Below are 14,937 nucleotides of genomic sequence, written 5' to 3'. Positions count from 1 at the left end.
GGAAGGAAACCATGGGCAAGGGAGGATTACTGTATTTACAAAGACACACCGTCTAAATTATTTAACTAATAGTTCTCCAAAGGTTTTCCTTTATCATTAAGATAACTAAAGGGCAGTATTCCTTTGCTAAATTATCTAATCATACATAATTCTGAATTTAATATTGTTCTACTCATAAAATGTCCCCAAATTTGCTACTGAACATATTGTGCAGTATCAAAAATGATACCAGAGGTATAATTCTACTCAAAACAATTCTCTTTAGCTTTCAGATTGTAAAACTAATACCATGCTATACAAAGTTATACTTTTATATACCTTGTTAAAGAAGAAAAATAAAACAATAAAGAAAAATTTTTTATAACTTTGGGTCAGGGCTTCTCTTAACTGACTGTGCCTTGAGAATGAAGCAATTGCTTTATTTTACATTATTCAGTGTGCTGAGACCACTAAAATTTCTTTTGGGGTGAGGTAATGGCAGAATTGCAGTTTTTAACTCTCAGCTGTCTTCCTTTAATTCATTAGTTATACTATTGCCAGAAATTTTGATTTTAATATTTAAAATAGAAAATCTCTTTTTTCCCTCTTCACGTAGCTATCTGACTTTTCTAAAGAGAACATTTAATAATTGTACATACTGTTGGTTCATACAACCAAATTTATTCATGAAGAAATCAAGAAAGTAAGACACCTTGTAAAAATAAAAGAAATATTGCTATGTGACTCTGAAACCTTAAAAGAAGACCTAATATGATTTAATAGATTGTTTAGCCTGGAGCAAATTCATGTGATATCTTAGGACATACCATCTTGTAAAAGCAAAAATATGTAAGTAATATACAATAAAATATGATTCCATATACTTCTTAAAATGCTACCATTTACAGCAATAATGAAAGCAAATTATGTGCCTTGAAAACAGTGGCAAAAGTATTAACGGGCTAAGAAGGAGTTACATGTTCCTTTAGTTTATAAGTTCATATCATTATTGATCTTGTAGTTCCAGACCTAGCATCATCCTACTACTGAGTAGAGGTTCTGAACACCATCAGTGAAGAGGCAGTATAGCAAAGTTCTTGATATTTCATATTCGGTTTAAAATTTAGTCATGCAAACTGATAGATGTGAAAAAAAGGTCACAAGATGGTAATTAAATGCTGTAAAAGGCAACAATCCAACAAGAATATATAATAATAAATATATATGCTCCAAATGTCATCTCATCTAATTATATTTAAAAAATACTCCTTTACATTAAATCCTAGAAAGATTCCAATATATTAATACTGGGTGATTTTTACATACTCCTATCACCAATAGACGAGTCATTAAAGCATGAAATTAATAAAGACATAGCTAATGTAAATAATACTATAAATCAAATAGACCTGATAGAAACCTACAGAATATTTCACCACAAAACATATGAATTTATCTGCTTCTCAGAAACTCATTGAACCTTTTCCAAAATAAATATATTCTAATACACAATGTAAGTCTTAGCAAATTTTAAAACAAAGATAATCCTATGCATCCTATCAGATCATAATGGAATAAAACTTGAATTCAACAGCAAGAAAAAATAATAGAAACCCCCAAACACATGAATACTAAACGATGTTTTATAATGAAGAATGGATCAAAGAAGAGATAAGAGAAGAAATCAAGAATTTCTTAGAAATGAATGGGAACAGAAATACAACATATCAAAATCACTGGGTCAGTATGAAAGCAGTACTAAGAGGAAAAGTTATTACATTTAGTTATTACATTGAGTGCATACATTAAAAAAACAGAAAGATCCCAAATAAAGAATCTTATGCTACACCACATGACCTTAAAAAGAAGAACAAACAAAAATCAGAAGACAATAAATTAAAAAATAAGAATCGGAATTAATGAATTTGATAATTAAAAATACACAAGATCAATGCAATAGAGTATTTTCTTCAAAATAAAAATGTTTGATAAACCCTTTAGCCAAAATAACCAAAAGAAAAAGAGAGAAGACTAAAAAAAAAAAAAAAAAAAAAATCGAGGTGAAATAGTATATGTCACCAGACACTTCTGAAATCCAGAGGATCACTGGAAACTATTTTGAAAATTCTACTCCAATAAAATACAATAAACTGTAAAAGCTAGAAGACATTGAGAAACTTCTATACACATATAACTTGCAAAATTGAACCAAGAAGATAATGAAAACCCAAATGGACCAATATCATGTAATGAAATGGAAACAGCAATGAAAAGCCTATCAACATAAAGCAAAACAGACATTATTACCTCATGTACACACATGACTGCATGACCAACGTGATCCTACAATATGTATAATCAGAAAAATGAGAAATTACACTGCATTTATGTATGATCTATCAAAATGTATAAATGCACTCTACTGTCATGTACAACAAATTAGAACAAATAAAAAAAAATTTTAAAAAGCCTATCAACAAAGAGAAGCCAAGGACATGGGTTCTAAGACAAGACCTTTAAAAAAGAGCTAACACAGTTTTTCTCAAATTATTCCATGAATTTGCAAAGGAGGGAACACCCCCAAATATATTCTATATAGTCACTGTAACCCTTATACCAAAACCAAAAGTACACCAAGGAAAGAAATCTACAGTCCAATCATCCTGATAAACATGGATGCAAAAATCCTTAATAAAATGTTAGCAAAAACATATCAAAAAACATATTAAGAAGATAATAACCATGATCAAGTAGGCTTCATCCCAAGGATGCAAGGTTGGTTCAAGATACACAAATCAATAATTGTAATTCATCATGTAAATAGAATTAAGAACAAGAGCCATATGATAATCTCAATAGATGCAGAAAAGGCCTTTAATAAAATACAGCAACCATTCATGTTAAAAAACACTGCAGAAACTAGGGATATAAGGAACTTACCTCAACATTATAAAGGTAACACTATAATGTTACAATATTATGTGACAAACCCAAAGCCAAAATCATACTGAATGGGAAAATACTGAAAGTTTTTCCTCTAAAACCAGGAAGAAGACAAAGATATCCACTCTCACTATTTCTACTTAATATAGTTCTGGGCTGTAGCAAGAGCAATCAGTTAAGAGAAGGTCATTGAAGAAATACAAATAAGGGCTGGAGTTGTGGCTCAGTGGTGGAGCACTTGCTTGGTATGTGAGGCACTGTGTTCGATTCTCAGCACCACATATAAATAAATGAATAAAATATATGTATAGCAACATTTTTTAAAAAATCTATTAAAAAAGAAGTACAAATAAGAAAAGAAGACAAACTATTATTATTTACTGATGACATAATACTATATATAGAAGACCCCTAAAATTTAAGAAAATATGGTATATATACACAACAGAGTTTTACTCAGTCATAAAGAAGAATAAAATAATGACATTAGCCAGTAAATAGATGGAAAGACAGAATATCAGGTTAAGTGAAATAAGCCAGACTCAAAAAATCAGGGTTCAAATGTTTGCACCAATATGTGGAAGCTGAAACAAAATAAGAGAAAGAAGGTGGTAGGGAGGGGTTTAGATATCATAAAGACATAGGGAAGGTTAGAGGAGTGGAAGGGGAATGAGAGGGAAGAAGGAAGGATGGAAAAGGCAAAGAAATGCAGAATGAATCTCATAAAGTCATGTTATACATATGTAAATGTACCAAAGGGAATATCTCCTTTATGGATCTGTAGAAAGTACCAATTAAAAATTAATAAATAAAGGAGCAAAAGTAAGATCAGTACAGGAGAGCAGAGAGAAAAGAGGGGAAGAAAGGGGAGAGGGAATGAGGAAAAAAATTATGTCACCTACCTTTGCTTCAATTTAGACTTAACAAATTAGGGATAATAACATCTTCAGCATATGCATTATAACAGCTAATACTGTGAACTTTGCCTGCCTACCTGTGTGCTCCCAACTGTACTACACATTTTATGTTATTTACCTTATTTACCCTTAGAGCAAAACCATGAAGAATATTTTATAGATGAGGAAATTGAAGTTCAGAAAGGTTATATCATGTGCTCAAAATCAGACAGCTAGAAAGATGCAAAACTTAGGTAAGAGCTGGGTATATCTGAATTCGAAATCTGTCCCCTTATCTCTGTTCTAGGATGAAATAAAAGAAAGCATTTCAAACTTTGTGACCCATTCAAGGTCACAGAGCAAGTGCTACGCCAGATGTGCCGGATGCAAGTTCTTCAACTCAGAATTCTGTGGAGCTGGCAGGATAAAGAATGAAAGAGGAGGAAGTGCTCATAACTTGTGCCTCCTCCATCTTCATTAGTGATTCACACCATGAGTCACTCCCAAAAAGTTTGAGGACAGAGAACTCCCCAAACAAATAACAAGCATGTGTAGAGGAGAGAAGAAAATAGATGTCATCAAGGACAAGTACTGGCTGAGTAAAACACAGCACTGGAAAAGTCAGGCAACAGTAAGGGGGAGAAAGAGCACTAAGCTACTTCCCAACCTGAAGTTTGTTTCACAGGCCTTAGAATAGAATGGAACTGTCAGGAAGGGTGAACTCGCCGTGAATCTGCAGCAAATAACACACAGCTTCCCACTTTACTTTCCTCCACTCGATTTGTCCTTGTTTCATTTTGGCAATACCAAAACCTAGCCTATTTTGCTCAAGGTATGGACCCAAACCACCCATAAGCAAGCGAGTGTGGGGTCATACCTAAAGCCCAAACCCATGTGTTCCTGTGCTCCAATATGAAAGTTTCCTCTTTCTGCACAATTTGTTTCTCTTAATCACTTAGTGGAACATTCAGCCCTTTTACAAATATTTTCCCATTTACAGCCTACCTAGATGAATGAAGAGTCATCTTGATGAGGTATGTTATAGTTTCAGGGCAATGCTCCAGAGAAATTGAGTGTGAACTTGCAGATGTATGGCTTGCACACGGAACCAGGCATTCCAAGTTGTATTCATCTGCTAGGAATACTATAACAAATTGCCACAGACTGGGTGCTTTCGACAATAAGGGTTTATTTTCTCATCTTTCTGTAGACTGGGAGTCCAAGATGGAAGTTTTGGCAGAGTTGGTCTCTTCTGAGGCCTCTTTCCTGTCTTGTGGAAGGTCTTCCTTTCTCTGCATCTTCACGTGTGCTTCCCTCCGTCACTGTCTCCTAATTTCCTCTTCTTATTTGGACACCAGTCATATGGATTAGGACCCCTGCTAAAGATCTCATGTTAACTTAATGACTTCTATTTAGTCCCTGGCTCCAAATATGTTACCTCTTGAAGTAGTAGGACTTAGGACTTCAACACATGAATTTGGGAGTAAAGGGACATGATCCATTTATGCCACGAGGCATTGGTAGGCTACATTTGCGCCCTGATTTCAGAAAAAAATTCAAGGACTTGGACTTAGGGACTCCTGTCCTCTCTCCTTTCTTGATCCCCTTTGATGGAGGATGTAGGTCAGCCTCCCAGAGGTCCTGAGGGGGATAGCACAATAGTGGGGAAATCCAGAAGGCTGCCTTTCTGAGCTGCTTTCTTTCCTTAAGAGTGCCTCATTCTTCAAGTGTTCATGAAAGAATAGTATAAATTAATCAAATTAGTACTTTCTGCCCTTAATTTTCTTTGCATATATAACATTTTAAAAGTGCTTATTGACTCAGCGATACACTTGGAGAAAGGAGAAATCTGGAGAAGTTGGTGTGGGGCTCTGTGGTCTATGCCGAACCTATAGGCATACATTGCTTCCATGGAATAGCTGAGGGAAGACGAAGGAATGAAGACAGCATACCTCTGCTTTCATGGTGCTTTCTACCACTGGGAACCAAGAAAGCCACACCCCTGGACCTGTGGGAACCGCCTGCCCTGTAGCTTGGTTGTGACAGTAGCTTCTTGTGGCAAAGAAAAGACAGTCTGGACAAGCAGCCCTCCTCATCTTAGCATAATTCACAGGACCCAGGTGTCTGGCAGGAGAATTTAAATCCACATCCCCTTCACTCACCAACCCTAATGACAGACACAATCCCATTCCACATGTATCATCTCCTGCACTAGCTTCAGAGGTTTTATTTGTGCCATTTTTCCTGGAGAGTACCGGATTTTGTGTTTGTTTGTGTATTTAGCTTCCTTATAATTTCCAGTGCTTCAGAAGAATTACAGCAATTCTTTATAGTGGCTTTGCTTGTTTGCTTTTTAAATCTGTCTTGAGAACAGGGGATGGGTACATTATGTAAATTCCATAATAAATAAACAGAGTTTACAAAAAGGAAAATGATATGTTGTTCTTTGGAAGCGCTCCTGGGGCCTCAGCTCTAGGCACATGTTACAAATCAGTGATCTTGTAAGCACTTTTGTTAAAAAAAAAATCTCCAGTGGGTGTGGGCAAAGCTCTTTTCCCTTGTGCCTTGTCAGAGGAAACATCCAGAAAGGGAACTGGCTCCTGATGGACTTGCTCTAGAGGTATTTTGACAAATTTTCCTTGCATTCTTTGTACAGTAATTGTTCTTGCTCTAATTATTATTATATCACTGAGTCTTAGTATTTCTTCCTGCTGTTCAGCAAGCAGATTTGCAGAGAGAATGTCCCATTAATCACATTGATCTTAAGTCATTATCAAGTGTTAATTACACAACAACGCAACCTTAAATGCATTCCACAACTGATGACAAAACCTTTGCAACACTTTCTTGACCATTTGAAAATAATTTCGTCTCCATCATTACATAGATGTCTTATATTACATTTGTGAAATAATTGAAGCTCTAGATCACAGCTACTTTCACAGAAATAAATAGTTTCTATTTCTCCTGTGGGCTATTTGCTTTCCTGATTTCCTTTTGCATTTGGCTATTAATATCTCAGAGGTTACAGACAGCTATTCCCTGATAGAACAAGTTTTAATTTTAATAACAGTGATTTCACTCTATTGGAAAAACTTGATTAATCATTTAATCATTTAAAGTCAGGCATGTCTCTCTTTTCAAAACTGAATTGTAGAATTGAAATGAATAGTAAATTCTCCACCTTCTTTCATGCTAACTTCCTGTGAACACTCAATTAAACAATCATTTTTATTCAAATATGAAACTGTAACAACATTGCTAGTGGCAATGAATCTATAGATTCATATACATATACATGTGGTACGCATACATATACACAAATGAAATACAGGGAAAATTATTAATGACAAAACAAAATTATTTTCTTCATAAACTGTACTATTTGAAAGCCAGGTCTGGTGTTGTACTTCTGTAATCCTAGCTGCTCTGAAGGCTGAGGAAGAATTGTGAGTTTGAGGTCAAACTGTACAACACAGGGGGAACTGTCTCAAAAAATAAAAAAAGAAATATAGGGGTGTGTGTGTGTGTGTGTGTGTATGTGTGTGTGTACACATGTATGTTTGTGTATAGAGACAGCTGCACTCCTGTCAGGTCTTAAGCCCCCCTGCCCTTCTCGACCAGCAGAAAGGGAAGGGAACACTCCCCAACAAGGTCAGACCAGGATAGGTAGGGCCAGCTGACCACCCGCTCCCAGCCCTCCGGGCGGAGGACAATCAGATGCATCAGGGAGACCAGTCACAGCAGGAATCTCGTTTATTGAGGAAATCTCACAGCTTTTATGTAGGGTGGGGGCTAGGCGGGAACCAATCAGCTTAAAGGTCAGCAAGGCACGGGGGTTCACGCAGTTGAGAGTCCCATAGGACTATATGGGAAGCACAAGCTGATCACGTTCGTGGAACTGTTGTTAACCAATCCCTGACGGTGGTCCGATTTATCATCATTAACCCTTGAAACCGCCTTTGAGGCCTTGATCTTGCTCACCCACCAGGGAGTAAGGAGTCAGCAGTTGGTTAACATTTCATTAGGCCCAACACATCTCCCTTTTTTTGTTTTATATTAAGGGTGTGTCTGTCTTAGGTTGCCCCTGGGAGGGTCTTACCTATTATGGAACATCACCCTAGCAGTTTGGGGGTCTGCCTTAGGTTGTCCTCCTCTAAGGATCTTACCCGTCTTTGACTACCACTTTAGCACTTCAGGCAGGCCCCTCAGGAGGATCAGGGCTTAAGGGAGAGACACTTAGACCCCAGTATCCTGATACGAGTGACCCATGATCCTATAGGGCTCCCAATCATCATTATGAAGTGTGGTATAATGCTGTCGGAACACCATGAGCTGCACAGACTTAGCCTGACTTTTCAGTAACTGGATAAGCTTATTGATTATGCAAGGCCCGAAGGTGAACACAAGGATGATGGTGATTAGCAGTCCCATAAGCAGGAGGAGGTAGGGGAGCCATCCGTGTAACCCAGTCCAGAGGAAATTAGAGTGGAGCTCGCTCCTATGATGTTCCAGATCTTCTTGTAGGTTTTTGATTTTATCTTGTATAATGCCAGAGCAGTTGGCATAGAAACAGCACTCTTCACCAAGGAACAGGCAAAGCCCTCCTTCCTTCACTGTTAGCAGATCCAAACCACAATGATTTTGCAGGACGACAGTGGCCAAGGAATCAAGTTGAGCCTGTAGATCTAAGATGGTAGAGCTGCAAAGTGCAATGTTAGGAGCTCTGTGTAGCTCTCAAGGAAGTCCACTGTCCAAAGTCATGAGGTCAGAGAACCTAATCTTAATCATTGTTGTCCCATTTTTGCTACTGTGCATTACACTCTTTCTTAAATGTCATTTTAAATGGTTTACATATATTGACTCCTGAGTCTATATGAACAGTAGTTAACACAATTTAACATTATATCTAAAACATGAATTAAAGAAAGGCTGAGAGCTTTTAACTTTCCTTTTGTGTGGCAAAGTAGCAAAATGTTTTCATGTTTAGCCTTTAAACAAATCAGGCTCTAACTTTCAGAAATACATTTACACTTAAAATTTTCTCAGTGTAAAAAGTAACAAATTTTACATGGACCCTATTGATAACAGGTTCTATAATAGAACATTAAATGATAGAAATAAATTCCCAATAAAATTTACTCTCTATAATTACCATTACAGACAAGTTTAATCTGGAGAATAGCAGAGCTTGATAAATTCCCTGCTTTGAAACTTGTATACCTGGAAAATATGAACACATTTAATATACAAAGAGTGACCATTTCACAATTACCTTGACACTTATCTTACCAAATTTAGTTTTTAAAGAAAAATTTAAAGATTCTGTAACATAGTACAATATTTTAACAGTTGCTTAACCATAATTGTATACCCCAGTTTTTAAGACTAATTGTTCTAAAGAATAAAACTTAATAGACACAAAGTTAAGAGTAAATTAGTGTTTCTAAGAAATCCTTGTCATTTTACCATGTCATTTTACCATATAGATTAAACTTTGGTTTATATTAGAACATTAGTATTTCACTTTAGGAAAAACCTTAAATAGCTTTAACTGTGTCACATACATACAACCAGCTTAGTTACATGCAAACTTATTGAAACATGCCCTTTACAGACTTTCTTAGCACTTATTTAGACCTTCATGTATTTTATCACATAAGCACTTTCTTACCCAGAAACATTTTGTTCTTTACTAAATATATTTCCATATCTAGAACCTTCTATTTTTTCTTTCCTATCTGTTGACCTTTTTGTTCACATTCTGAAACAACTCTTATGAAATTTCTTAATTTACATAAATTACTCCATTTTAATAAGATTAAATATTTTGTTATTTATAGTACTCTAATTGAAACGCAGTTGAAACCTTTAGAACCCTTTGTATATAGAATTGTACCTGTTAGGACATAACTCTTAGTAACCTTGTTTTTAGTTTAGTGATGACACAAAACAATTTTCTCTACAAACACATTTGAGTAATCCCATGCATGTCAACTGTAATTCACTTACTTTCTTAAAAAAAAAAACCAAGATATTAGACAAGTGTCCTGAACAGTATTTGCCGTCTCTTTCCTGTTGAAGAAAAGTCCTAGAAAAATTGATGTTAGACATTTTATAAACATCAATATTTTATTAGCTTGACCACCTAGAGACTTGTGAGTTATTTTTAAAGACATTTTACTTCTATTAGTTTACCCAATTTAAATTGAACCTTTGAAATTGAAGACAGAATTAAGGACAGGTAGTTAGTGTAGAAATAGGGAATCGGGTCAAATCGAGGAAATGAAGCCATGAAGCCATCTGCCTCTTGGAAGTGGGAGACTGTCCCTTGAAACCGCCTTTGAGGCCTTGATCTTGCTCACCCACCAGGGAGTAAGGAGTCAGCCTGAGTTAGTTAACGAGTCATTAGTCCCAACACACTCCCATGGTTATTAGTATTAGTAACAGCCAAGAAATGAGAACAACCCAAGTATCCAGAAACTAATGAGTGGTTGAATGGTTTTAGTACTTCAATAACCATGGGAGTACAGATGCCCCTTTGACATTCCAATTCCATCTTCTTTGGTTATGTACCAAGAGCAAGATTTCTTTCTCAGAAGATACTTCTACAATTATGTTTGGAAAAAATTCTACTGTTTTTCACAATGATATTACTAATTGTCACTCCCAGCAACAGCATGCAAGGGTCCCTTTTCTTTACATCATTGCCAACCGTGGTCATCTTTTGTGTTTTTGATGTCATTCTTTATGCAGACAGTTGGCCTTTATTGTCTTGAATTTATCCTTTTCTTCATGTTTTCCTTGTTGCAATTTCTCCTTTGTTCTTCTTTTTCCTCAGCTGCTTTTTGGCGTGTACATATGTGTGTACATATTCTGACTTCCCTTTCACTGTTTTGCTTCTGTCTGCCATCCTATAATATAAAATGATAACATGGTCTCTTTTTTTTTGTGCTGTAGTCTAATTGTAGTGTTGTATTACTGTCCCACTAGGCCCTTAAATGGTGATTCTTGTGTTGGATTTTACAATTCATTTCCTCAGAATGCAAAATTCTAATAGGTGTGATAGAATCGTTACTAATCTGTACAGTGTTCAGATTGTCATGAGTGGAGAACACACTTTGGATAGTTTATCAAGAAGATTCCCCAGCCACTAATATGAGCAAGAAATAAATTTACCAGAAATAGTTTTCTCTCAGCTTTCTTTTTTTTTTTTAATTTTTACAGACTGCATTTTGATTCATTGTACACAAGTGGGGTACAACCTTTCTTTTCTATGGTTGTAAACGATGTAGATTCACACGATTCGTGTAATCATACATGTACATAGGGTAATGATGTCTGCTCATTCCACTATCTTTCCTTCCCCCGCTCCCTACCCCCTCTCATTAGAATCCATCCTTCAGTTAAGCACCTTGGAAGAGAAAAATCTTCTGAAATACTTTTACTCTCAAATTTCTGTTTTCTCTGTTGCATGAACCATGTAATAACAGAATAAAAACCACAGAAGGGCTCCTTACATCTCTGGTACCAGTTTTTCTGCAAAGCAAGGGAGCAAGTTTTATAGAAAGGAAGGAAAAAGGAAAGAAGCAAGAAGCAAGAAAGGAATAAAAGAGAAATCAGTGTCTATGAAGTAATAAAGAATTTAACTCTTTGCTAAGATTGAAATACTTAAATCAAGAAATATCTAGCCAGGCATGCTGGTACATGCCTGTAATCCCAGCAACTTGGGAGGCTGAGGCAAGATGTTGGCAAGTTCAAAGCCAGTCTCAGCAACTTAGCAAGGCCCTAAGCAACTTAGCAAGATCCCGTCTCAAAATTTAAAAATAAAAAGGGCTGGGAATGTGACTCAGTGGTTATGTGTCCCTGGGTTCAAGCCCTGTTACCAGAAACAAAAAGAAAGCAAACAAAGTTTCAAATTAGAAAAAATAATCCTCTTCTTAAGAATATTCATGGTCACTAAATGTTATTGCTAGCTAGATTGTGATCAATAGGAACCAAATGAGGTCAAAAAATCTAACCTGTAGGGAGACTAAGTCTACATCCCCAGCATTGTTCATGGTAGAAACTTGGTCCTCTTAGATCCCTTGGATATCTATGATCATTCTCTGTTGAAGGTAATAGAAGTCAAGTCAAAGCACCTGACTTATCCATATCGAAATATAAATACTATTTAAACACAGTCTGGGAAACATAGCCATCAGTGTGAGGTTTAATTTAGAAAGTTATGAGGAGTTTTATGCTTGGGCAACTGAGGATTCTAAACATAACTGGAAATGGTTGCTCTCTGTACAAGAGGAGTTAAGTGGAAATTCCCTTTAGTACCAACATTTCAGTAAAGACTGAAACTGGACCATAAAAGAATCCAACTATTCCCACATTCAAAGCACTGCAGAGCTTTCTGAGATGCTCTGGAATAGGACAAGCACCTTCTCTTTAAATTTGTTGAAAAGTTAACCTAAACACAGGACTACAAGAAATTTAGGTCTTGGAGAATAGAACCTCATGAAAGCAGTTAATTCTCTATCCTTTATTTCCAAAAGTGTGTGAGGGAACTTGAAGAAAACCACTCATAAACATTTGGGCTGCTGGAGAGAAAAAAGTTCAAGTCTACTTTCTTTGCCTGAACATTAAGCTGTAGAAGCCACACTCCCTTTTTGCCTTCATTGAAATAGAAGACGAGGAGAAAAATCTTGGAACAGTGATGTGAAGACTTGGGGAAGAGGTTTGGAGGCCTGCTTAAATACAGAGATATATGAAAAGTGTTACCAAGATTGGTTAAGATAGAAAGGTTGCTGCATCCTGCTGGAGTTGCCCATAGTAGCAGAGCAAACAACGGGTCTGGTATCAGCAGCCTGCAAGGTATATGAGAGCAATCTCAGACCATGCCAGAGATAGCAACTTGTGCAGTGCATAATGAGGTACTGGTAGTAGGCAGGTCCATGTAAGGGGGCACATGGGTTAGGTGAAAGATGAAAGTCGTGTCCATTTGAGAGAACAGACCATGAGAGTATAAGGAGAAACCATGGTATAAAAACAGAGTGCCAAGGAAACCCGTGGAAAGCTACCATTTAGGTGGTGAGTGAACAGAGGAACCGAAGAGAAGTGATCTGTGTGGTCGATAATATAAGTACTGGATCAATGACTGCAAATTATTTATTAAATTTGTTTTTGAAACATGTTCCAGAATCTGGATTTGGATCACACATTTCTCTGATGTAACATTCCACCATTGAGTACTGGACCAGCACTAACAGTTATAAAAATGGAAGCACACTGAACATCTCCATACAAAGATAAAGACTAGATATACAATTAAAAAGAGTAGAGCATCTCTTGAAATGAACAAATAAGCTATCCCAAAAATAACACAAAATTACATGGAAATGTCAAAAAATCAAAATAGATGTCAGAAATTTCAACAAAGTACAAAATATGAAAAATCTCTACATTAAAAAAAATAAATTCAAATTATGCTTCATTCAAGTACAACTTCTTATTTCTATCTTACACATGATATAAAAGCATAGCTTTTGGCATATTTGCATGGAATGTGAAACTTCCTTAACATAAAAAAGGAAGGTCAGCATAGAATGGGAAATGAAAATAAGAAATCTAAGTCCAAAGGTAGACAACCCTTGAGTTTATCAGCTTTAAGTAATTAAATATTTTCTTCTCAAAGATGGATTATATAGTTTTGTCTTTTAAAACTTACATATACTGGACTGGGAATGTAGGGCACATAGCTTGGTCATAAGGAACTTGCACAAGGCCCTGGATTTTATGCCCATTATTAAAAAAATATAATCATATATGCTGAACAGAAGCATGGAAATTTCCTTAACATTTTATTACATAATTCAAATTTTCTATCAAGACTTCAATTATAATAGCTCCCACCAGAAATCTTTTCCCCAAAATTTTATATTGTTAAATAGGTAGTTTTGGTATTAGTCATTAATGGGTAAGCCTTTTAGTGGTAAGAATAATTTAGCCCCACTTGATGAATTTAGGTAACAGAATATGTGTACATTCAATGGAGGAAAATAGATTGGAAACAATTTAGCAAAAACATATTATTAAAGAGGACATTTAGCATTGTGTTTGTAAAGAGCTCACTGTTTGACTAGATTTTTTTTTTTTCACATTTTAGCCACGGCTGTAATTGTACATTTGCATATATGCAACCAGGGGTTCTATGTCACTAGCCAACACCAGCATCAGCATTCATTTCAAGACCTAGTAGACCCTGATGATGGCTTGTTGTCATTCATGGACACAACTTTGGTTCTTCTCAAGAAATTTACCCTTTCTAATTTCTCAATCTAGAAAAAAATCACTAAAATTTAAAAGTATCAGGTGTGGCCAAAAAGAGGAAACAGTACCAATAGTCAGGATATTTATTTAAGCAATTTTTAAAAATAAAAAGGACAGGCAAAACGCTGATTTTCATGGGCAGTCATTCAAGGGATTTTTAAAAAATTGTATATACAAAATAAACTTCAATGATCCTTGTGTCAATAAGGGTTATGAAACCAAGCATGTGATCATAAACAGGATTTTATTTAAAATTACTCAGCCATGAGAAAGTTGACAAGGCCTATGATGTGGGAGGAAAGAGTTATTGACTCTGAGATGCAGAGCACAGAAGAAAGATTAAAATAAAATTAAGTAGAGAGTATTAGTAATATATAATGTGGTTGTCTACAGTTAATGTATTTGTATAAAATACTGGAGGTAAAAGGAAACTACTATCTAAAATGAGTAATGCTATTAAAACAACAATGAATATATTACTGGATATATATACACATACATACATAATTGATATATAAATAATTGCAACAAAATTGAAAAATGAACACCCAATTTTACATAATATAAATCAGGTTTAACATATATATTACAACTATCATGTATACATATTCTTTAGACACATACACATAAAAAATACATTTTGGAAAATATATTTTATTAATCATTTAGGGCACTATGTCCCTTAACTAGGTACAGCAGAATGATTTGGATAAAAATAATGATGTCCAAGTTAGTGAGGTAAACAAGCATTCTATTTCATAGAAATAATGTACATAGAATTATGCTTTAGACTCTGGGACAT

Source organism: Sciurus carolinensis, chromosome 10 (genome assembly GCF_902686445.1).
Source record: "Sciurus carolinensis chromosome 10, mSciCar1.2, whole genome shotgun sequence".
Lineage (NCBI taxonomy): Eukaryota > Metazoa > Chordata > Mammalia > Rodentia > Sciuridae > Sciurus > Sciurus carolinensis.
Note: the sequence above shows the minus strand (reverse complement) of the source record.